The sequence below is a fragment of the Macrobrachium rosenbergii genome, chromosome 49, assembly GCF_040412425.1.
Source record: "Macrobrachium rosenbergii isolate ZJJX-2024 chromosome 49, ASM4041242v1, whole genome shotgun sequence".
In the NCBI taxonomy this organism is placed as follows: Eukaryota; Metazoa; Arthropoda; class Malacostraca; order Decapoda; family Palaemonidae; genus Macrobrachium; species Macrobrachium rosenbergii.
This window is the reverse complement of record NC_089789.1, coordinates 45,106,106-45,131,105: the sequence shown is the minus strand read 5'-3', so window position 1 is coordinate 45,131,105 and position 25,000 is coordinate 45,106,106. Positions and strand designations below refer to the sequence as shown.

Sequence of the window (25,000 nt, the reverse complement as noted above, 5' to 3'; positions counted from 1 at the left end):
TTTCCCTTCCGAACATTTCCCATCATCTTCGCTTCCTCCTTCCGCCCGCTTTTACTCTTATCGGGATGATGGTCAATTTACCATATTGTTTTGATCAGAGGTATCGCTCTCGCTCTCTCTCTCTCTCTCTCTCTCTCTCTCTCTCTCTCTCTCTCTCTCTCTCTCTCTGCGAAACATTCTTATATATACATGTCAGTCCGGTTCATTTGTTTTTCATTGCTGTTGCGCAACATTTCACGATGAGTTTTATCACTGAGAGAGTATCTAATTCAGTATATATATATACACTATATATATATACACATTTTTGTGTATATGTATATATATTGATATATATATTGTATATGTATATATGTGTATAAATATGTATGTATACATACATATATATATATATATATATATATATATATATATATATATATATACAATAATAATAATAATAATAATAATAATAATAATAATAATAATAATAATAATAATAATAATCATAAATAGGACCTTGGTATAAGCAGCCTACCCAAAGGAATGAGAGTAAATAATTGTAGTTGCAATTAAGTTGTTCAATGAAATGTCTGGATCCAGCCTCGTTTTAAATAAAATTTCCAAGGTCGAGGAAGTAATGCCCTTTCTTTAAATCCTGGATGAGGAAACAAGAAGTTAACTTAAAAGCAACTTCGTTGGCCAAAATCAATAAATAAATCTTTGTTGCCAGAGAAGTTCATTGGAGATGAAAATGTATTTTTTTAAGTGTAAAACCGAAGGTATCTATAAATGTCAAGATGAGCAATGGAATAACATAAAAAACGAACGAGAAATATCTAAATTAAAGAGAAAAAATATGGTTCATGAACTAGAGAGAATGTGTTTTCTATTGCTAAAATCATTCAGCCACTCGGTGGTGAAAACAAACACGAAAAACTACATAAAATTCTCATTAAAAAAAAGGGAATTTTCATGAGGCAACGAAAAAAAAGTGACCCAAACAAAATTCCGAATACGCAGTGGAATGACCTCACTCCCTCCCTCTCACTCCCTCCCTTCTCCCTCCCTTAACCCCTCCAAAAAAAGAGGCAAAGAACAAAGAAAAAATACAGCTGAGGGAAATAACAAGGGAATAAATTCAGGAGAGAAATGGGATACGAGGGAACTATGGCGTCGCCAGAGAATGGATGCTGGGAATTTATAGAGGAAGACTGCATAGGAAAAGGGAACCTACTTTCATGCAAAAGTGAAAGGTCGTGGGGGCGATTTTCTCCCCGTGGAAACTTTCTCTTTTGCTTTCGAATTCACTGGAGGTCATATTTTTCAATTTTTTTTGTCCTGATAGATGATTTATCATTATTGATTGAGATTATTGTTAGTGATGTTAATTTTGAGAAGACTGCGTAGGAGAAAGGGAGACCGCTTTCAGGCAAAAGTGAAAGGTCGTTGAAAATTTCTCTTTTGCTTTCGAATTCACTGGAGGTCACGTTTTTCAATTTTTTTGTCCTGATAGATGATTTATCATTATTGATTGAGATTATTGTTAGTGATGCTAATTTTGAGAAGACTGCGTAGGAGAAAGGGAGACCGCTTTCAGGCAAAAGTGAAAGGTCATGAAAACTTTCTCTTTTTATCCTGACAGTTGATTTGTCATTATAGATTGAGATTCTTGTTAGTAATGCTGATTTTGTGAAGACTGCATAGGAGAAAGGGAGACTGCTTTCATGAAAAAGTGAAAGGTCGTGAAAACTTTCTCTTTTGCTTTCGAATTCACTGGAGCTCACATTTTTCAGTTTTTTATCCTGATTGTTTAATGGTCATTATAGACTAAAGATTATTGTTAATGATGCTGATTTGGTTGTAAATAATAGTGCATTTAATATTCCTGATATAATATTTATTGTTATTCTATAAGATCTCATAGTTTTTTATTTATTATAAAGGCATATTTGTTATTAAAGATTGTGATTCTTATTGATGATAATGTTATTGATGATGATAGTGATGACTTTATCACTGATGTAATAATATACGCTACTACTACTACTACTACTACTTAATAATAATAATAATAATAATAATAATAATAATAATAATAATAATAATAATAATAATAATAATAATAATAATACTTATGGTAATAATATTGAGTAATTATTAGAACAGTATCAACAATATTATTATTATTATTATTATTATTATTATTATTATTATTATTATTATTATTATTATTATTATTATTATTATTATCCATGCTATAAGAATTATACTACACACGAAATATATAAAAAAAAATTAACTTTCGATTCAAGCCTGATTTGTAATGATAAATGCTGGAAAGTATTTCCATTCCAATTATTATTATTATTATTATTATTATTATTATTATTATTATTATTATTATTATTATTATTATTATTATTATCATTATTTTGTCTAAGGTCCACAATAATATATAAATAGAATGTGAGACTCTACTGAAATATTATTGTGGACCTTATACAAAATTACTCCTGTTCTTGGCATTGAGAGTTCTACACATTATTATTATTATTATTATTATTATTATTATTATTATTATTATTATTATTATTATTATTATTATTATTATTATTATTATTATTACTGATACATCCGAACTTAGCAATTCATGAAAACGACACCGATGCTGAAAAACTCTCAACACCCGTTTGCCTCTGAGAGAGTATTTCATGAATCCAATTAAGGACTTTTGTGATCAATATGCCATAAATATGCAAATAGGCGTTTAGTGTCTTCTGTCATTAAAAGGGAAATTTAGAAAACTATTTCAATAGCAATTTCGAGCTTGAAAAGATAGAAGAGTATTTTGCCGTTTTAGCGGAGGGGTTGATACGTAGATATGGCGATGTGGGAGACTGATGGTACTGCGATATTGATGAGGATGGAAATGAGAAGTTGGTATTGATGAGGATGGAAATGAGAAGTTGATAAGGATGATGGAGGAAGAGAAAGATATGCAAATAAAAAAAAAAATATATATATATATATATATATATATATAATATATATATATATATATATATATATACATGTATATTTAATTGAAAATTTGTTAACGAATGATGATGCCTATATATTTTTTTATACTGATAGAATTTTGATTGAATTCACATGACTGAAAACCATCAGTTAAAGTAATTAAAAAAAAATTATGCCAAATTGAACGTTTATACTCACACACACAAACACGCACATATATTATATATATACATACATACATATACATATGTATGAATATAAATGTATATATTAGATATATAAATTATATATATATATATATATATATATATATATATATAAATATATATATATATATATATATATTGTAACGACCTGAGTGGAGTCGTTATGCAGGTTCTTTAATATACTCAGGACAGGGCTGTCATGACTGACGGCAGATGCAACAAACAAAGGAGGAGAAAACAACAAAAACAATAAAATAAGCTTAATATTAATTTATTTAAATTTTATAAGTATTTACAAGTGAGTCAGGTCTGGCAAAAGATAAAAACCATAAATACAAAAATGAAACAAAAGGCAGCTCTAAACAAAATCAAGTTAAACAAACAAAAAGTAGCTGTAAGAAAAAGAGGCAAAAATAAACAACAGCAGGCAGAAAAAAAAACCAAACATACGTCCTCCATCGGGGCACCAAGACAGCCCTCAGCTGTACGACAGGGACAAAAACCCACAAACCAGAAAACCCCGATGGAGACGTCAGGACAGCCTCACGCTGTCATCAAAGATGAGCAGCTCGTGGTCGCGACTACTCATGGTCACACTCCACCTCTACGACGTGCTCCACTTCGTAGGCGTGCTCCAATTTGCTGCTCAAAAACTCGACCAACGTCGACTCCAAAAACTGCCTGCTGCTGCTGCCACTGCCGCTACTCTTGCTGCCCTACCAGACCCGACTGGCGAAAGAAAAACGGCAGCTCACCGACGAGAACATCAAAACAAAAAAAACTTGAAGGTAAGGAGGCAGCAATCCACAAAAGGGAACGAGCGGGGAACCAGCAGTTCCTGCAAAACCATCATAACGTGACACCTCCCACCTAAAAAAAAAAAAAGATTATTTTTTTTTTTTTTTACACTCAAGCTCCTCCAATGCCGTAACAACCCCGCCAGCCAAAACAGAGCCATCCTGTCACGGTCGCCATTGTAACGACCCGAGTTGGTCGTTATGCAGGTTCTTTAATATACTCAGGACGGGGCTGTCATGACTGACGGCAGATGCAATAAACAAAGGAGGAGAAAACAACAAAAACAATAAAATAAGCTTAATATTAATTTATTTACAAAATTAAGTTATAAGTATTTACAAGTGAGTCAGGTCTGGCAAAAAGATAAAAACCATAAATACAAAATGAAACAAAAGGCAGCTCTAAACAAAATCAAGTTAAACAAACAAAAAGTAGCTGTAAGAAAAAAAGGCAAAAATAAACAACAGCAGGCAGAAAAAAAAAACCAAACATACGTCCTCCATCGGGGCACCAAGACAGCCCTCAGCTGCAACGACAGGGACAAAACCCACAAACCAGAAAACCCCGATGGAGACGTCAGGACAGCCTCACGCTGTCATCAAAGATGAGCAGCTCGTGGTCACACGACTACTCATGGTCACACTCCACCTACGACGTGCTCCACTTCGTAGGCGTGCTCCAATTTGCTGCTCAAAAACTCGACCAACGTCGACTCAAAAACTGCCTGCTGCTGCTGCCACTGCCGCTACTCTTGCTGCCCTACCAGACCCGACTGGCGAAAGAAAACGGCAGCTCACCGACGAGAACATCAAAACAAAAACTTGAAGGTAAGGAGGCAGCAATCCACAAATGGGAACGAGCGGGGAACCAGCGGTTCCTGCAAAACCATCACTTAACGTGACAATATATATATATATATGTATTATATATAAATATATATATATATAATTTATATATATATATATATATATATATATATATATATATATATATATATATATATATATATATATATATATATATATATATATATATATACATATATACACATAATGGTAAAGAATATTGGAAATGATAATGCGATATATATGAAAAAATGTTGAAATACTCTTAGCACCTGCAGTTATTTCCTAATTTCAGTATGATTATTCATAAATGAATTATCATACTGAAACATGACAATTTAGAGCTAATGAGAAATTAAGAGATTCCAGTTTGTTTTTTTTATCGAGAAATAACCGCTCTTGCTTTAGCTTAATACTGAATTTCGAAACACTGCTAAGCAATTCTTCCTATGAAAAGTCAAAAGAAAGATATATAAGATAATCATAATAAACATTAAGAAAAAAAAGATAACATTTTTAAATGCCAACCAAATTACTTTTTCTCTTATTATTATGCTGTCCAAAATACTCAACTAAAAGAGCCTGAAACAAAATGGATCTTGGTAACCGCAGATCAATCCTCCCAGGATGTCGTGCAATTGGAACTTCAGAGGTTCAAGCGAAGATGCAAAAATGCACTACTACCCAAATACAATCTAACTTGCATTGTGATATTTTGCTTACATTTATATTTATTTATTAATTTAATTTGTTTGTTTTTCTAATAACTGGTCTTCTCTTTCTGTATTTCCCATTATCTCCTGTTACTTCTGTTCGATGAACGTCATATTCATTGGAAGCTTGAATTTTCAGTCAATGGTCTTTGTGGGCTCGTTCTGTATGAATAAGGGTTTATTTTCTGAATAATAATAATAATAATAATAATAATAATAATAATAATAATAATAATAATAATAATAATAATAATAATAATAATAATAATAATAGGAAGGAAGCAGATACTCTCTCAAGCATGCCTTGTTTTAAGATCAATTTGCACAGTGCAGCCATTCTTTATAACAAAAAAAAAAAAAAAAAATAAAAATATAAATAAAAATGAAAAAATAAAAATAAAAATAGAGATAAAGATAAAAATAAAAATGAAAATAAAAATAAATATAAATATAAATAAAAAAAAATAATATATCGTCCAAAATACTCAGCTGAAAGATTGTGAAACGAAGTGAACAATGGTAACCGTAGATCACCCGTTTCTCACTTATGGTTGCACTTTAACCTTACCTTCGTGCAGGCACCTCAGGATTTATAAATGAGAAACTAGGAGATTAATGAGCCAGTAGTTGGAGTTGTAAAACTCCGGAGAGCCAATTAAAACTTAGGAGGGCATGAAAGTTAAGTGGGAGTAATATATTACATTTTTTCCTTTTAGAATCTGCTACTAAGAAAAATAACGTGCCAAAAACGAGGCAAAAAATGCAGAAAATCTCGTGTTTTTGTTTTTTTTGGGTGGATTTTGGATCAGATGTGTACATAAACAGAAATACACATCAATATATACTCTTATTTATTTTATTTATTTATTTATTTATTTATATACATATATATATAAATATATATATATATATATATATATATATATATATATATATATATGTATATATATATATATTTATGTATATATATTCATGTATATATACACTGAAGTCACGTGCATCTACTGTGATTTTTTAAATACACACACACACACACATATATATATATATATATATTTATATATATATATATATAAATTTATATATACATACACACAAATATATATATATATATATACATATATATAAACATACGTATATATATATATATATATATATATATTATATATAATATACAGTATATATACATACATACATACATACAGACACACACTTATATACATATATGTATATATATATATATATATATACACATACGCACACACATGTATATATATGCCTATGTGAGTGTTTGTGTGTATGTATAATACTCGTTATTCTGCAGATAAATTTACATTATTAATCATAGCATTAGATAAATGAGTAAACAGACATATATAATTTGAGCAGTAGATGATTTGTAAACAAAAACAACTGAAAAGCAGAAGAGATCTACATTACAAGAAGCATCAATCTGACCCAAGTTTGAGCACAAAGGTTATTTATAATTCACGCGACGCGATCTTCTAGATGTACTGTTTTGTTCAAAGTTGAATAAGGGGGAGGGGAAGGGAAGGGGATGGGGAGGGGTAGGGGAGGGGAAGGGGGAGAGGGTTTAATGCACTTTCTAAGTCCAACAAACTCGCGGTAATGAAATTTGCTAAGTCTCACGAGCTCTTCGCCCAACTTCCAGTATTTAACATTTTCCATAGCCTCCGGGGACATAGGGAGTTCTCAACAATTCTCAACCGCTGGCGAAGTTAGTTTACAAAGATGCTGCGCAGCCCTGTCTGTTTGTCGGCCTGCTTAGGGTAGACAGAAGGTGTAGGAGGTGTAGTACTGGCGTATGTCCGTTTTGATTTTGATGGTATCAAATCGCCTTCTCTGTTTGTCGGCAAAAATCAAATACCAGTACAACAATGACCGTTCCCTACTGACTGCCTTTGGGCTGATTTGAAAACTGAATTGAGCGTAAGAATTTCAGGAAACCAGACAGGACATTGTTCGTTCTTCATTCTTTTTGATGCCTCGTATCTCCAAAAATGCGCAGTTGCCATAAAAATCAAACTGAACATACAGTGACCTTTCCTTAGTTACAACCTATGGGCTGCTTTGAAAGTTGAATTTAGCTTAATTCAAGGAAGCCAGACATTACACCCTGTGTACTTAATTCTTGTTGGTGTCTCGTACCTTTAAAAAATGCTTAATTACCAACAAAAATCAAAGCTCTGAACATACAATGAGCTTTCCCTAGTAGCTGCTTTTTGGTAATTTTGAAAGTGAATTTAGCACAGGAATTGCGGGAAACTAGATGGGACACTGGGTGCATAATTTTTTCAGTGCCTCGTACTCTTAAAAAAAACACAAACTACCAAATATGAATGATCGCAATATACTCTACAACGACCTGCCCCTAGCAACTGCTTCCGGGGCCATTTTGAAACTGAGCTCAGCACCGAAGCATTTTTGACACATGGCGAGAAACGTATCATTTCAATTTCTCACAGACAAATTTCCAAAGGAGGACCATAGCTTCTCCTGACACATATGGCGAGAGACATAAGACTTCAATTTCTCACAGACAAATTCCCCAAGGAGAACCATAGCTTCTTTTGACACACATAGCAGACGAGTTCCCTGAAGAGAACCGTCTCTGTGATCCATGGGGCGAATTCACTTAGCGGAGGATACGCGCGCATGGAGCTTTCATCAATTTCGAATCTCCGAAACACTCCCCCCCCTGCAGGAGGTAGGAATAGGCGACGATACGTCTCGGCGATGATGGGTGGCAGGTGCCAGGCTGTTGACAGAAGGATTCTTCTTCTTTCCAAACGCCTCTATTGATAGGGTGGTTGGAAGAGGTTCTGTTTTTTTCCATTTTTCTTCCGTATAATATTTTCTCCATGAATTCAGTGCTTTTAAGATGCTGCCAACTACAGATGGTGGTTTTAGTTTTCTGTAAAAGAAAACTATTGTGACGGCTTTGTCTGGCTGTCCGCACTTTTTTCTGACCGCACTTTTTCTGTCCGCCCTCAGATCTTAAAAACTACTGAGGCTATAGGGCTGCAAATTGGTATGGTGATCATCCACCCGCCAATCACCAAACATACCAAATTGCAGCCCTCTAGCCTCAGTAGTTTTGATTTTATTAAAGGCTAAAGTTAGCCATAATCGTGCTTCTGGCAACGATATAGGATAGGCCACCACCGGGCGATGGTTAAAGTTTCATGGGCTGCGGCTCATACAGCATTATACCGAGACCACCGAAGGATAGATCTGTTTTCGGTGGCCTTGATTATACGCTGTACAGAAAACTCGACTGCGCCGAAGAAACTTCGGCGCATTTTTTACTTCTTTATTCAATGGATGACTATAATGGCTCCTGAATTTGGGTGAATTTCGTTGAGAGGAAACAACGGAAATGATTTAGAAATGAAACTTATCACAATGATATGATGATTATTTGAAAAAAGAACAAGGCCACCAAACTGTGTTCCACAATTGTTCCTTTAGCATAATATAAACCGTCTTGAACACCAGTGATCTTTTTGGCAAACAACCCACACACAAACACACACACACACATATATATGTATATGCGTTTGTGTGTGTGGGTGTGTGCATATATACACACATTCATACATATACATATGTACATACATACATACATTATATATATATATATATATATATATATATATATATATATATATATATATATATATATATATATATATATATATATATATATATATATATATATATATATATATATATATATATGAGAGAGAGAGAGAGAGAGAGAGAGAGAGAGAGAGAGAGAGAGAGAGAGAGAGAGAGAGAGAGAGAGGAGAGAGAAAACCACCTTGTTTCTTAAAAACAAAAAAATTATTTTCATAATACTCGTATAAAAGCTAAAAGGAATAACAGCTCTATGTTCACTCCTACTTTATCCCACCCTACCCCACACCCCCACCCCTTAAAACAAATGGAAGAAAAAAAAAAAACAATAAAATATGAGGCTTAGCACCGCAGAAAGAGGTAGACCTAATTCCTGAAGATATAAGAGTTGCAATTAACATAGTTCAGTACGGCAAAACTACCCAGCATATATCCTTCTGTTATACGCTTGTGGCCCAAAATATTTCATCATATATAAAACAGAACTGTTGAGAAGTAAGGTGGACCCTACTTGGCCCAAACTATTTATTCATAAAATAAAACAGAAGTTAGGTGAACCCTATTTGGCCTGACTTGAATGTGTTGTTAACGGTAAGGTAAGCTGGATGTTGGTCATAAATTTACCATGGCAACAAAGTTAGTTAGTATTTGATATAATATGTATATATATATATATATATATATATATATATATATATATATATATAAATATATATATATATATACACACACATCACAGCAAATGTACCAAGCCGCATTAAAATATGCATACCTCTCGAGCTTAATATTCCGGCTTATGAATATTCTGCTTTTATTACTGGCCTGCATTTCTCTGCGCATAAATACGTGCAATCTATGTTCGCGCATGGAACGCAAAATGCAGATTTTTCTTCGTGATAAAATACATGCGAACGTGGGTTAATAAACCACATTTTCATTAACGTTAAAACTGATTCAGTTATGTATGAAAACGTATCCATATTCTGCCGTTGAATATCAATGATATTAATTTATCTTCTGGTTCGTTAATCATTTATTCCGTGAATATGAATCGATTGCATTCGTTTTGTTGAGAAAGTGAAGGCTGATTGTTGAAGCCAAATTTAAGAGATTTGGAAAATACGTAATACTAGTTAAATGGCTCTTAATAAGAAGGATTATTCGGGGAGATGAGAATATATTAAAACAAAATGAATTGAAAAGCAATAACAGCCTTTCTTTTTCAATGATCACACCTGGTGATATTGATTTCTGTAAAATGATAAACATGATTCCATTTCGTTTATATGCAACTGTGTTCAAGGCAGCGTGCGGTGGTAATCCCACAAAAATCCCTCCGGATTTACGGTATTACGTAAATCCTAATTAACATGCAGTGGTCGGAAATGTTTTGTTCTTTGCGTGTTGTTATAAGGCCAGTCTTTATAAAAACACCCAGCGAAATGTTAATGTTAATTTCTTACCCTGTACTGCAAGCACAATGGACTGAAAAATGTGAAGTCAAATTGTACAGTAGAATAATGAGGCTCTCATTCACAGTGACAGTGGCTTTCCGTGGTCAGGTGCAGCTGGTAACACTCTTCTCTTTGTATATTCTTTATGATTCTGTTTCATTGTCAACTTATTTCTGTAATGCTTTATTGTGCTGAAATATCAAGCTACTTTTCACAATCCCTCTGTCCATTAATTCTCATTACTGAAATTCTATCATCATTCTAGCCCTGTTCTTTCGCAATTTTTTTTTCTAATAATCTACGAAATCATTTTCTATTTTTTCTCGTCTCCATCGGTTCCGACAAATTCTCTGTTTAGTTTCATAGCTTCTTGTAAAAGTATTCATCTTTTTCCATGTGTCTACCATGTCGCTCTCATTATGCAAAACCTCCTATTTGATTCCTATACTCGCATACTCTTCAGTCATTCAAGAGGCTGACCAATGTTAGTTTTCTGTAAAAGAAAAATAATGAGATGGCTATTTGTCCGTCCGTCGGCATTTTTTCTGTCCGCCCTCAGATCTTAAAAACTACTGACGCTAGAGGGCTGCAAATTGGTATGTTGATCATCCACTCTCCAGTCATCAAACATACCAGATTGCAGCCCTCTAGCCTCAGTAGTTTTTATTTTACTTAAGGTTAAAGTGAACCATAATCGTGCTTCTGGCAACGGGCAGGGGATGAAAGCTTCATGGGCCTCGGCTCATACAGTATTATACGCTGTGCAGAAAACTTGATTGAGCGGAAGAAACTTCGGCTCATACGTTGTACAAAAAACTTGATTGTGCCGAAGAAACTTCGTCGTATTTTTTTACTTGTTTTATTGTTGTGTCTAGTTCATTATTGAAGAAGTTTGTTCGTGCTTCTGGAACCTTTTGCGTAAAAAAAAAAAAAAAAACTCAAGACACCTAAAACTCACTTAAAACTCGCTTAAAACTCACCAACACAATGGCTTGGGCAACTACCTGACGTATGTAACAAATGTTTATTCCCATAGATCCTTCAGTCAGGCTAACTAATTTCATCCTGTATCTAAGGGCCTGTGTTGAGGTCAGGCTGGATTCCGCTGATTGATAGGGTGACCTCAACTTCCCGAAGGTATGTCTTTATTGAATTTAGTTAAACAGTTTAGAGTTAATGGCCAAGGAAAGCTAGGTAGTATGCGAGGTTATATGTGCTGTATATTATATCATGTTTTACACTAAATATATCCAAGGTTTTTCATAGTTAAGTACCAGGAAAAATTTTCACTTATACCATAAAAGTTATTATAAAAAAGAAACAAAAATCTCAGGCCATTCTAATTTCATACTTCGCACTAAAAATAATATTGCATTCTTACGATAATCTAAATATGGTGAAATTTATTATTAAGCTTTTGAAGTTCAATTTTTAATAAGCTAGAAATTTATGAAATTAAATTCCTTCAGCTACTTTATTTACGTGAAATTCTTGTTCAGAGGCAATATGATATATAATTTTTTTTGCAAAAAAATGTTTTATAGCTTATACATATCCCTACTTCATTTCTTTTCGTGATCTAACAATAACAAGAAATAATGTAAATTTGAAAATGTAAATGGGAGTTCTTATTACTTATATTTCCGTAATGAAAGAGATATAAGAATGTATATCCGCGCTAGAGAAACATAATATCTGTCTTCCAAGTAACTCTTACACCGATGTTGACAAACACCATCCCTGATCTAATTACTCTACGCTTCGCTGATAAACTGAAACATTGTCCCGCACGGTCAAAACAGCATCTCTCTGATGGACAATGAATTAAAAACACATATACATGTATGAGAGGGAACCACTATTGGACTGCTATTACAGGCGTATAGACTTACAAGGGATGACCACATACACAGCACCTGTGTCCCTTGATATACGTTGGCAGATATGGGAAGGAGGTCTTCATTAATTCCCGGTCTGATATTCAGAGATCAACGCTGCTTTCCTTGTGAACTCCGCGATGTTGGTGAACGTGGAAAGGAAAATGATCCCACTTCGCTGTTGGAGTCAGGAGATAAGTTTTAATTCGGGAGGAGTTGAAACAATTTGTAAATTATAATCAGTCTCCCTGAGGATGTTGTGCAACTTGAACCTCAACTTCAGGGATTATGTTCAAATCTTGGGTCCTTTCTCTCTCTCTCTCTCTCTCTCTCTCTCTCTCTCCTGATTGGATAATTTTCACTTCTCTCTCTCTCCTGATGGGATAATTTTCACTTATCATAAGTCTAGCTAACGGCAGACGGGATGGAAAATGAAGTGCAAATTATTATTATTATTATTATTATTATTATTATTATTATTATTATTATTATTATTATTATTATTATTATTATTATTATTATTATTAACTCGGTTACTATGGTGTTGATGACCATCAGAACGACCGCATTAAGCAAGAACCAGTTGGACGCTCCAGACGACAGTCAGCGGGCTTTCATCAGAAAACGACAGCATTGCCTGATCTATGTTTGACGACTCTTTCCTTAGTTTATAAAAACAACTTCGCTTGTTTTGAGTCCTTTCAGACTGAAAAGAGGGAATCGAACAGATTCCCGAAAGCTCTGCAAATTTATCTTTAAATATATGTACATATAACTGTGGATTTACTTTTCCATTACTGTTATTTTTTTTTTTAGAAAATAAACCCCCTATTCGAATGGAACACGCCCACAGGGGCCACTGGCTAGCTTCCGAAGAATATGGTGCTCATTAGAATGAATTTACAAAAGATAACAGGGAATACAGAAAGAAATCATTTAACAGAAATATACAAAATGTCCAATTACTGTTCCTGAATGGATCCCTCTGCCAACCCCCTCTCCCTAAACGGCCAAGCCCCCCCACCGCGTAACCTTTTCAGCCGTTATATCCATTTCACTTTAACAATCGAGCATAGACCACGCTGGCGATCCCCGAATTATTTTCAGCATTGTAACGAAATTCCGGGATTGTGAAACAGATATGGAATTCATATGAAATATTTGAAGGGATTATTTGATTCCGACTAACGGTGTTCCATATTACAAGATCAAATCCGCGTTTTGACGTTTTTAGAGAATGCGAATTTGAAAACAATTAAGGGTCCACGCGACTCGCCGTGATCATTTCTTTGCTTTTTTTTTTTTAATTAAATACCCGGACATAAAAATAGCTTCTGTTGTTGCAGGGACACAATAAATTTTGTTTATTTCCATTTGACTTTTGTTATTAGTTGACACAATGTGTGTGTCCGTATTTGTTAATTGAAACTTTGGAAGACGCATTTTTCTTGAGTTTTGTTGTTAGTTACTTTTAGTTGAAACAATTTGTATATCCGTGTCACTAGTTTTTTTTTTATCGATTCAAAATTTGGGAGACAAGTTTTTCATGAACAGAGTGCGAGCGTATGGGTATAATTTTCTTTCTGGTGCCCGTTTTTTCAAGTCATTTTTGTAGAAAAGAATTGATTTTCAAGTCAAATAGGAAGCATACGTATATACATATTTACATATATATATATATATATATATATATATATATATATATATATATATATATATAATTATATATACTTATATTTACATATACATATATATAATTATATATATATATATATATACATATATATATATATATATATATATATATATATATATAATTATATATATATACATACATACATACATACATACATATATATATATATATATGTATATATATATATATATATATATATATATATATATATATATATATATATATATATATATATATATAACTATCCACTTCGTTCATTTATTTACACTTACTTTTCATCACCTCCCAATCTCAAAGTAATCCTTCGCATCAATTACATAGCATAAACCACTAAAACCCAGTCGGGTCAAAAGCGAACCATTCCATCATCTCTGCCAATAAAGAGACTGATTCCTCCCACAGAACCGGACGTCCATTTAATCCGCGTGATCCTCATTAAAAAAAAAATAATAAAAAATTTAGGGGGGTTATACATCTTTTGTGTCTATGTTTCAAGCTCAACTCGTATAATCGACTCTGTTTTTTTTTTTTATTCCACGAAACAAATGGATTCGAATCGCATTCATGGTAGGGGCGAAAGCGGATCAAACATTTTGTTGCCTGTCAATATTTATTTTCTTTTTCGTCTATTTTTTAGAGGATTATCCAGACTTACGGCATCGAGAGTTATGGGGTTTGTCAGAGGATAATCTGAAGGTTTACGAACTGTAAAGATTTGATTTGCCCACATAACAAAGAAAGAAATGGCATCGCAGTAGCGCAAAGATACAGTTCATTTTGGATTGGGAATTGGAATGGCTAATTATGACGTAACTCACGTCAAAAGCCTCGTCTCGATATTGAACGGAGTTAATGCAAGTTGAAGAGATATATTTCTAGAAGCAGTATAATTCAATGCAACGATGTTACGCAACGCGGTTCGTGCAGTTTACGAATGTACTTCTCTCTCTCTCTCTCTCTCTCTCTCTCTCTCTCTCTCTCTCTCTCTCTCTCTCTCTCTCTCTCTCTCTATATATATATATATATATATATATATATATATATAGTATATATATATATATATATATATATATATATTGAGAGAGAACAACCCTACAGAAAAACCCATACAATAAGGGGACCTGATAACTACTGGTGCTAGTGCTGCTCGCGAGAGGAGGAGGAGGAGGAGGAGGAGGAGGAGGGAGGAGGAGGAGGAGGAGGAGGAGGAGGAGGAGGAGGAGGAGGAGGAGGAGGAGGAGACGGCGGCAGCAGCAGCCTCAGCATCAGAGGAGGTAAATTGAACCCGGAGTTATGGTCGTTAATGGAACGATTCAGAAGATTTCCTCATAAATCCTCGGGAGATGAGAGAGAGTCACCTCGGCCGTCATCAAATGGTCCCTGATGCGTCGTTTGACGCCCCCAACCCTTTTCCTCCTTTTCCCCTTCCCCCTACCCCCTCCCAAAACGGATAAAGGGGGAGGGAGAGCTGTTTGGGTTTGGGAAAAGCGAGGAGGAGTGGGGCGGGGTGGGGGAGTGAGCGTCTATTTTCGTTCGTGTTTCCTTATTTTATGTGAAAGGTCGGTCGAATGTGATAGGTAACCGTATGACCTTATCGAGACCATGCCATCCAGTCGCACCCGTTACACACACACGCACACATGCATAGACACACACGCACACACACACATACACATGAAGGTATAAGGCAGACTGAGTGAAAATGAACAGTGGAAGAGAATTTCCAAACTTGGGACGATAAGGAGAGGACATGAAACTTGGAACATCTTATTCGAAAACATCTGAGTTTTTTTTTCCCTTTTTTTTTATGTTACCTGAGAGGCTGAAGGGTTATATTCTACTTCAAAAGGAACGCGACTGCGATAACATCAATAGAAAACAGAAGGGGAATGTACATTGGACTGGAGGAAAGGAGAAGCTATTTTGCATAGTTGGAAAAGACTTTGGAAGAGAATAAACTCACAATTGTCAATCAAATTCTGAAATGCCAATATTCATGTCATATCTGCCGGTGCTCGTGCGTGTTGTGTGTGTGTGTGTGTGTGTGTGTGTGTGTGTGTGTGTGTGTGTTGAATTTCCCATAGGAGAACGAAGGCTGAACTGTAAACACAATTTAATCAGTTAGCCCACTTTGGCTGTTGCGTGGGGCTTGTGTTTATTAAATTCGGGAGCGTGAAAGAGAGAAATATCTTTAAATACTCATGAAGGTTACTGGTCTGCGGTACACAATTAGTTGCTATTGATTAGAATCTCTCTCTCTCTCTCTCTCTCTCTCTCAGTTGAAAATCATGAGGAATGAGCGATGATGTAGAACTTAGTAGATGCAAGCTCTCTAGATGCAAGCCTCTCTCTCTCTCTCTCTCTCTCTCTCTCTCTCTCTCTCTCTCTCTCTCTCTCTCTCGCATAAAAAAACACTACTTTACACGATTTATGGGAAATACAAACAATTGCTTTGAAATTTCTCTCTCTCTCTCTCTCTCTCTCTCTCTCTCTCTCTCTCTCTCTCTCTCTCTCTAGCACATGAAATACCGCTCAAATAAATAACAATTTAGATCATTTATCTCTTTGTTAAAGAGAAATTATCCATCGGAAAATACTGAAATACTTCGACGCAGAATTCGCTATAATGACATTGTAGATAATAGTTTTTTAGGGGAAACAAAATTGCATATTGCATCCCAACCTCCGAAGCGCCTCTTTGCATCCCCATGGGATAAAGGGTTATTTATTTTAATTTCTGTAAAAGAAAACTATTGTGCCGGCTTCGTCTCTCCGTCCGCACTTTTTCTGTCCGCCCTCGGATCTTAGAAACTACCGGGGCTAGAGGGCTGCAAATTGCTATGCTGATCATCCACGCTCCAGTCCTCCTACCGGCAAATTGGTACCAGAATCTGCTTTGCAGAAAAAAAATGGAATAGGGCTCGCAACTTCATCCTTAAAGGCTTGTTCGAAAACTGGATGATTTTACTATATATATATATATATTTAATATATATATATATATATATATATATATATATATATATATATATATATATATATATATATATATATATTAATATATATATATATATACATATATATATATATATATATATATATATATATATATATATATATATATATATATATATATATATATATACATATATATATACATATATATATAAATATATATATATATTATATATAAATTATATATATATATATATATATATATATAAATATATATAATATATTATATAAATAATATATATATATATAAATATATATAATATATTATATAAATATATATATATATATATATATATATATATATATATGTATAAATGTAAGTTGTTTGTTTACCCGTTGAATAGCAATATACCGCAAGAATATATGAACTGGATTCGACGAAAAATATGCCAAAGACGGATTTCCTGACTGGCAGCGAGTGATTAAATTTTGGGAGGGTTCCTGATCATGAACATGGATCTTCCGGGAGAAAGATTGGACTGCTCGTCCAAACCGGCTGCGCTGTTGTAAAATTCCATATATTATATACTTTTTTATGCTAAGAAAACATAGAACGATAAGACCTCTCACAATGGCCCAGTCATTGGCAAGAAGTATGTTACTAAAATATATCCCCCTCCCTAAACAAGACTTATTTAATGCAGCCACGATACCCGCAACTTAAAATCGTGAAAAACTAGACGCGAGCTTTCTCCACAATCTTGTAAACCAACAAACGCCAAAATGATAAGAAAAGCTATTCGAAAATGACGGCTGTCTCTGAGATCATAAATACACGGAAGTGAATGATTCTGAAACATTCATCACACAAGCAGACTGAGGCGTTATTAACTTCCAGAACGAACGAGGGATGATGAACACTGGGGCATAAATCTTTCCTTGATGCAAGGCGAGTATTTACAGAAACACATAACGTATTATTTTCATACACACTTACACACACACACACACACACACACGTATTCCCTCTGTGATTTAACAGCGGAGATGGTGTTTCCAGAATATAACTGCTACGAGATGAAATAGCTTTAATAAAGGTAAATAATGTTTAGTTCCTCCATGTTTTAGTGAATAGGTTATGGGAGGAAACTCTTATTATAATCAGTCCTGGACCTTACGAAAGTTATGGATCATAAAAGTAATATCTAACTTTATGATTAATGTTTAGTCCTTCCATATTCTAATAAATATGTTATGGGGGAAAACTCTTATTATATAATAATTCGTGGACCATTTAAAAGTTAATTAATATTCACCTTTATACGGTGTTTCAATAGAGAGATACACATATTTATTTGACACTTATTGAGATTCCAGTTTCCAGTCTCATATTTTAGTGAACAGAGAATACTGAAATGCTCATATTATCATAATTTGTCGTCATTATCAAAGTCATGAATCATATAATAAATATAGAACTTTGTAAAGGTGTGTCAGCATTGAGAAAAACTAATATCTTAATTTCTCGATCATATGAAAGTTATAAACCGTATAATTATTATTCAGCTTTGTCAAGGTGTGTCAGCATAGAGAAAAACTTATATTGTCATAATTTCTCGATCATATGAACGTTATAAACCATATATTTAATAATTATCATATCATAAATTATAGGACTTGTCAAGGATCAAAAAACCATATAATTAATATCTAACTTTGTACAGATGTTTCAGTACAGGTGCACAGCCATTCTTTTTTTACACTTATTCAGAATCCAGTTCCCACTTATTTACTATTCTAAATCAAGCTACACCTTTTTTGTTTTCCTTTTAAATAGACCACAGAGGCGCTTCTGTAAACAAAATATATTTATTTCAGTCCGAATGGAGCAGTCAATGAATGATCCATTGTTCGACTTTGATACTCAAAGAGGAAAAATATTTCCCATCCAAAAGAGACGATAATTGATTCTCTCTCTCTCTCTCTCTCTCTCTCTCTCTCTCTCTCTCTCTCTCTCTCTCTCTCTCTCCGGAGAACGTTCGTTGAAAAACGTTCGCGTGGTCGGACAAAATTTGTAAACTTTTATAGGTTTTGCGGAATGAATTCGCAGTTGCTGGGCGACAGCGTAGTGACAATGTTTATGTTTATGAATATGCTTACTCCGGTTCTTTAGTTACACTTGTATGTGTATATATATATACACTGTATATATATGTATATTTTTACACATACACACATATATAAATACACACATGTATATATATATATATATATATATATATATATATATATATATATATATGTAAAACCCCAATACCCTTTTATTAAAATCTGTAATTCTGAATTATCTTTCAAATTTCTAAGCACTGAATTTTCGAGTAACATTGTTGATCCCGTGCTAAAAACTTCATATATCCTGTGGTTTTACGAATTAAAGAATAAGATTAAAATATTTTATATCAATAATTAAGTTCAAAGAAATGAATTCTTAATAAGATTTGCTTTTCTTATTACGCTGAGTAGATGATTCTTTTAAACTGTGTTTCTCTGCCATTTCTAAGTTAACGGAGTTGTATAATACAATATTAACATAAATACAAAGAAATAAAAACATGAAATATGAGAATATAAAAGAAATAAAAATCCCAAAGACAAGGGAACATGTAAATAACAAATTCGTGATAAATGAGAATAAAAAAGCAAAGACAATCCCTTAGCATTTGGGCAGAACGTCGACTGCTCCCAGAAATCCCAGAAATCGAAACGGTAATTAAATATCTGAGCGGTCTTTCCACGCGCAGCGCTCTACCGTGGGAATGGCCTTTTTCATGAGCGTTTTACTGGACAATATCTGTCTCATTCCTTTGCCTTGTTATCCGTCTATCTGGATTATGGAGAGGGAGAGAGAGAGACCACCAGAGAGAGAGGGGAGGAGGGGAGGGGAGGGGAGGGAGAGAGAGAGTATCCTGCAACAATGAAAATATATTGCTGCAATTTTCCCCAGTGTCAGGTGCAGTGTAGCCACGTAAAGAGTGAATCGAAACTGTTCCAATACTGTTTTTTTTTTTTGTATTTGAGTTACTTTTTTTTTATTTAACTTTCTATTTTTTACATGCGTAAGTTAATGGCCTTTTTTTCCCGTGCTGGTTTTATCTGGGTGTGTGTGTGTGTGTGTGTGTGTGAATTTGGTGTGGAATAACTATAACAGAAATAGTTGGTGGCTTTCGTTCATACTGTTATCGAGTTACTTTTTTCATTATTCTCTACATACGTTAAATTAATGACTTTTTTCTAATGCTGGTTTTATCTTGGAGTGTGTATGTGTATGTGTGTGTATGTGTGTGTGTGTGTGTGAATTTTGTGTGGAATAACCATAACAGAAACAGTTGTTAACTTTCGTTCATATTATTATTTGAGTTACTGTTTTCATTATTTTCTACATGCGTTAAGTTAATGGCCTTTTTTCCCATGCTAGTTTTATCTTGGAGTGTGTGTGTGTGTGTGTGTGTGTGTGTGTGTGTGTGTGTGTGAGTGAATTTCGTGGAATAATCATGAGAAACAGCTCTAAATATTCCAGAAAAATGTTATAAACACAGACTCATGATAATGTTGGGAGTTTTTACCTCCCAAGTTTTGAAATGTTGGCTGTGAATATAGTCTGCTTTGCGCATTACGAAAACAAATGTATTTTACTCACTTGCATCATCATAAATGCAGTTCTTAGGCTCGTCGCACGAAAACTGTTTATTTTGATATTATTTCCATGGCATTTTGAAATAAGAGACACCTTGATAAAGATCGCCGGCGTAGACAGTAGGTTTTGTAGGGATGTGTTATGAAATGGAGAGTTTTGACGTGATATGAAGGTAATATGCACGCATAAACATTATATATATATATATATATATATATATATATATATATATATATATATATATATATATATATATACATATACATACACACACATATATAGATATATATATATATATATATATATATATATATAATAATAATAATAATAATAATAATAATAATAATAATAATAATAAAAGAGCCCATAAAAATTACAAAATGTAGAAAGTTAATGCTATATTTCAGAACAACTGTCTCCTCTTCAGGCAGGTAATGAATGAGATAAGAGTTACAGAAAAGCAGTATTTATGCCAAAAGATCCAGAGGTCAACCATTACATCATTCATATATATATATATATATATATATATATATATATATATATATATATATATATATATATATATATATATATATATATATATATGCAGCAGGATGACACCCAGTAACACACACTGCGCCACTCAACTCTAAGCTACCTCTAAAAACAAGTCCCTTATACACCAACATATCTTTCATTCCATCTAAACACCACTGCCTTAGTCTCCCTCTTTCTCTCTCTCTCTCAAAAAAAAAAAAAAAAAAATAATAATATGAATAATTTACTTTACCTTTCAGTCCTCCAGAATTTCATTCTTTGCATTTCCCGTGTTTGCAAGGTCCAAGGGTTGATCCAGCCGGCAGCACATCAGTCCACCCAGCTTTGTATGGGTATCAGCTTCATCTGGGGGACAAGAAAAAAACAAATATGTATCTATACGTATACATATGTATGTATATATACATGTATATATATATATATATATATATATATATATATATATATATATATATATATATATATGTGTGTGTGTGTGTGTGTGTGTGTGTGTGTGCGTGCGTGTGTGTATTAATCTTGATCTTGATATTACAATAATACTGAAACACCCAATCATCAAGAAAGTATCTGATTGGTCGATGAAAATTCATGATAACCAATTAGCACTTGTCAGTTGTGGCCACTGGATCTATCACAAGATAGCTAACTGATATTGACATTTAATTATATCTTCCTTCACATCCATTAACGATATGCAAATGATTCATTGGAGAGAAATAGATAGGCTTAGTGGGCCTTTAAATATTATCACTTCACAGCCAGTATCAGTTAATTTGTTATTGGTTTTATCATTTTTAGTCTTATTACTCAAACTATAATTTTTTTTTATGAGAGTGTGTCAGTATCTTTATCTTTCAAGAATTTCAAAGACAGGGCTTTGAAACTCCCAACTTAAATGTTTTTTGATGGTGGGACGAAAAAACCAAAGCTCCATCTTTGCTCAGAATTGTTCCACTCTCCTTGGGAGGAGATTAACATTAATTTCTGATGCTGTCTAGCAAACCTAATGAACAGATTGTTCTCTGTTACAGATATCCATCAAATTCTACCCTGTAAAGCAACACCCTGTCTCCAAATACCTATTCTCGTTTGTGTGTAGCTCATACAGACTACAGAATAAGAATCTGTACTTTCGATCATAACAAAATACCAAACGAAAAGGTTCTGGAGAATATAACGTACTTTTATCATTAAGTGACCTTCCTTCATAAATCTGAGAGGATCTATTTGTTATTTATTATAAATACTCTTGGTCGGTCTTACCCTCTGGACAAAAGTTAAGAAATAACCAATAATTGAGTTATCACATCTCACGATTCTGAGAAAATCAAATGGATAATAATTATCTTAAGAGCCCCGTATTATTAGCAGAAAGGTAGCAGTGCCAAAAATGTTTAAGCAATTCTAAAATGAAGACTAATGTTTCCCAAGGAAATTTTAAAAGAAAACTATTAGAACATCTTAGCATCTTAAAAAAAATGTTCTCTATTTATATATCCTACTTTTTATATTATCTACGAAGTGGTGTGTCTTTTCAGGACATTTCAAAGGGGATACTATTAGAATATATTAAGATATTGGAAAAAAATGCTCTCTTTCAATATAAAAGAAACTGTTTATATTGACAAACAAGTAGTATTTTCTACAGGACGTTTTAAAAGAAAAGCTATTAGAATATCCTAACCTATTGGAAAATATGCTCTCTCTCTCTCTCTCTCTCTCTCTCTCCCTGTATATATATATATATATATATATATATATATATATATATATATATATATATATATATATATATATATATATATATATATATCCTCCTTTTATATTGTTAACGAGTCACTATTTCCTTCAGGAAATTTTAAAAGAGAAACCTAGAACATCTTAACCTATTGGACAAATACGTTTCTCTGTTTATATATCAAACTATATCGTCAAGGAAATACTATATTTTCTTCAGGAAATTTTAAAAGAAAAACTATTAGAATATAGTAGCCCACTGGGAAAAAATGTTCCATATATATCCCATTCTTACATTGTCAGCGAACTACTATTTAGTATAGAAATACTCTGCCCTATTCTTTTTCCCTTCTTTTTTTTTTATCCGGTATTTGTTCCCGTGACTCCATATACCAGAGGGAAATCATTGCTATCCAATAAGGAAAGCTATTTCGAGTTCGGAGTCCCATTGGGAAGAGGAGACGCTATGTTCAGTACGCTAACCATGTACCCCTGGATAAAACTAGGTTGTGTAGACGCACATGCTCACACACACACACACACACACACACAAGAGAGAGAGAGAGAGAGAGAGAGAGAGAGAGAGAGACTGGATGTGGAGGAAAGAAAATTTTGGAGGTCAATAACACAGGTACGAATTGTAAAATTGGATGGGCTTTACACACCCACATGTATCGAGAGAGAGAGAGAGAGAGAGAGAGAGAGAGAGAGAGAGAGAGAGAGAGGGTAGGACCACTGCAGGAAAACATGGGGATATATATATATATATATATATATATATATATATATATATATATATCTCAAATTTCGAAGACCAGGAGACAGAAAAAATTAAATATATAACTTAAAATATGAAGACGAAATGCTATCAATAGCATACTCGTAGATATGCAACTTAATAAAGAAAAAAAGAATATTAATTCACAACTTCACTCTCACTTATTACATACTACGCCAGACCTCAGCCTAGATAAAGTTCCTTATCTCTTCCTATTTTTACATTTTAACCAGCCAGTATTCAGCTCCACGAAACTAGATCTCGAATTTACAGCTGATGAACTCAGGTCTCTAATGACTAGAGTATCACTAATCTTTGTCCTTTCATTTAATTTATTTTTTAGCTTTTAATCATTGATTTCCTCTTTCTGTATTTCCTGTTACCTTCTGTTACTTCTAATGAACACCATATTCTTTGGAGGCTTGAATTTCAAGTCAATGGCTCCTTCGGTGGCCTTGTTCCATATGAATAGGGCCCATCTTCTGAATAATAATAATAATAATAATAATAATAATAATAATAATAAGTATATGTCCTCATCTCTTAAGGCACTGAGCAGTTCTCTAACCGTAATGCCAGTTTATTATTATTATTATTATTATTACATATTATTAATGTATTGTATTATTATTATTATTATTATTAAGAAGATGAACCTATTCATAGGAACAGCCCACCAAAGGGGCTATTGCTTTAAAATTTAAGCTTCCAAATAATATGGTGTTCATTAGGAAGAAGTAAGAGGAGGTCAAGTGAAATACAGAAAGATCTCACTTAATGATATTAATTCTTAGTGTTTACTGGGACAAATCAACGGCAGGGGGATGTTCTTCACTATTTTTTCCCTATTCCGGTCCAATCGACTATTTGTGACACCCACTTCTGCCAAACTACGTCACCTAGCACCTATGTAAACTCGTGGACCGGGTCACATACGTTTGCAGTGACGTCACGCGGTATATACGACGCTATCTCGTTATTCATGGCTAGCGAAAGTCCTTCAGCTCTTAATGCCCTTTGCAGTCGCCCCAGCTGCGACTCCTG

The 25,000-nt window shown here is 33.6% G+C and overlaps 1 long non-coding RNA gene across 3 annotated transcripts in view; it reads right to left on the bottom strand.

Moving 5' to 3' along the window:
- The window catches only part of LOC136832452 (uncharacterized), a 175,433-nt gene that overhangs the window by 75,808 nt on the left and 74,625 nt on the right, over positions 1 to 25,000 (bottom strand). For all 3 annotated transcript variants that reach the window (XR_010851219.1, XR_010851217.1, XR_010851218.1), the window contains one exon: positions 21,674 to 21,786. This is a non-coding gene — a long non-coding RNA (uncharacterized lncRNA). The remainder of the gene's footprint in view (positions 1 to 21,673; positions 21,787 to 25,000) is intronic.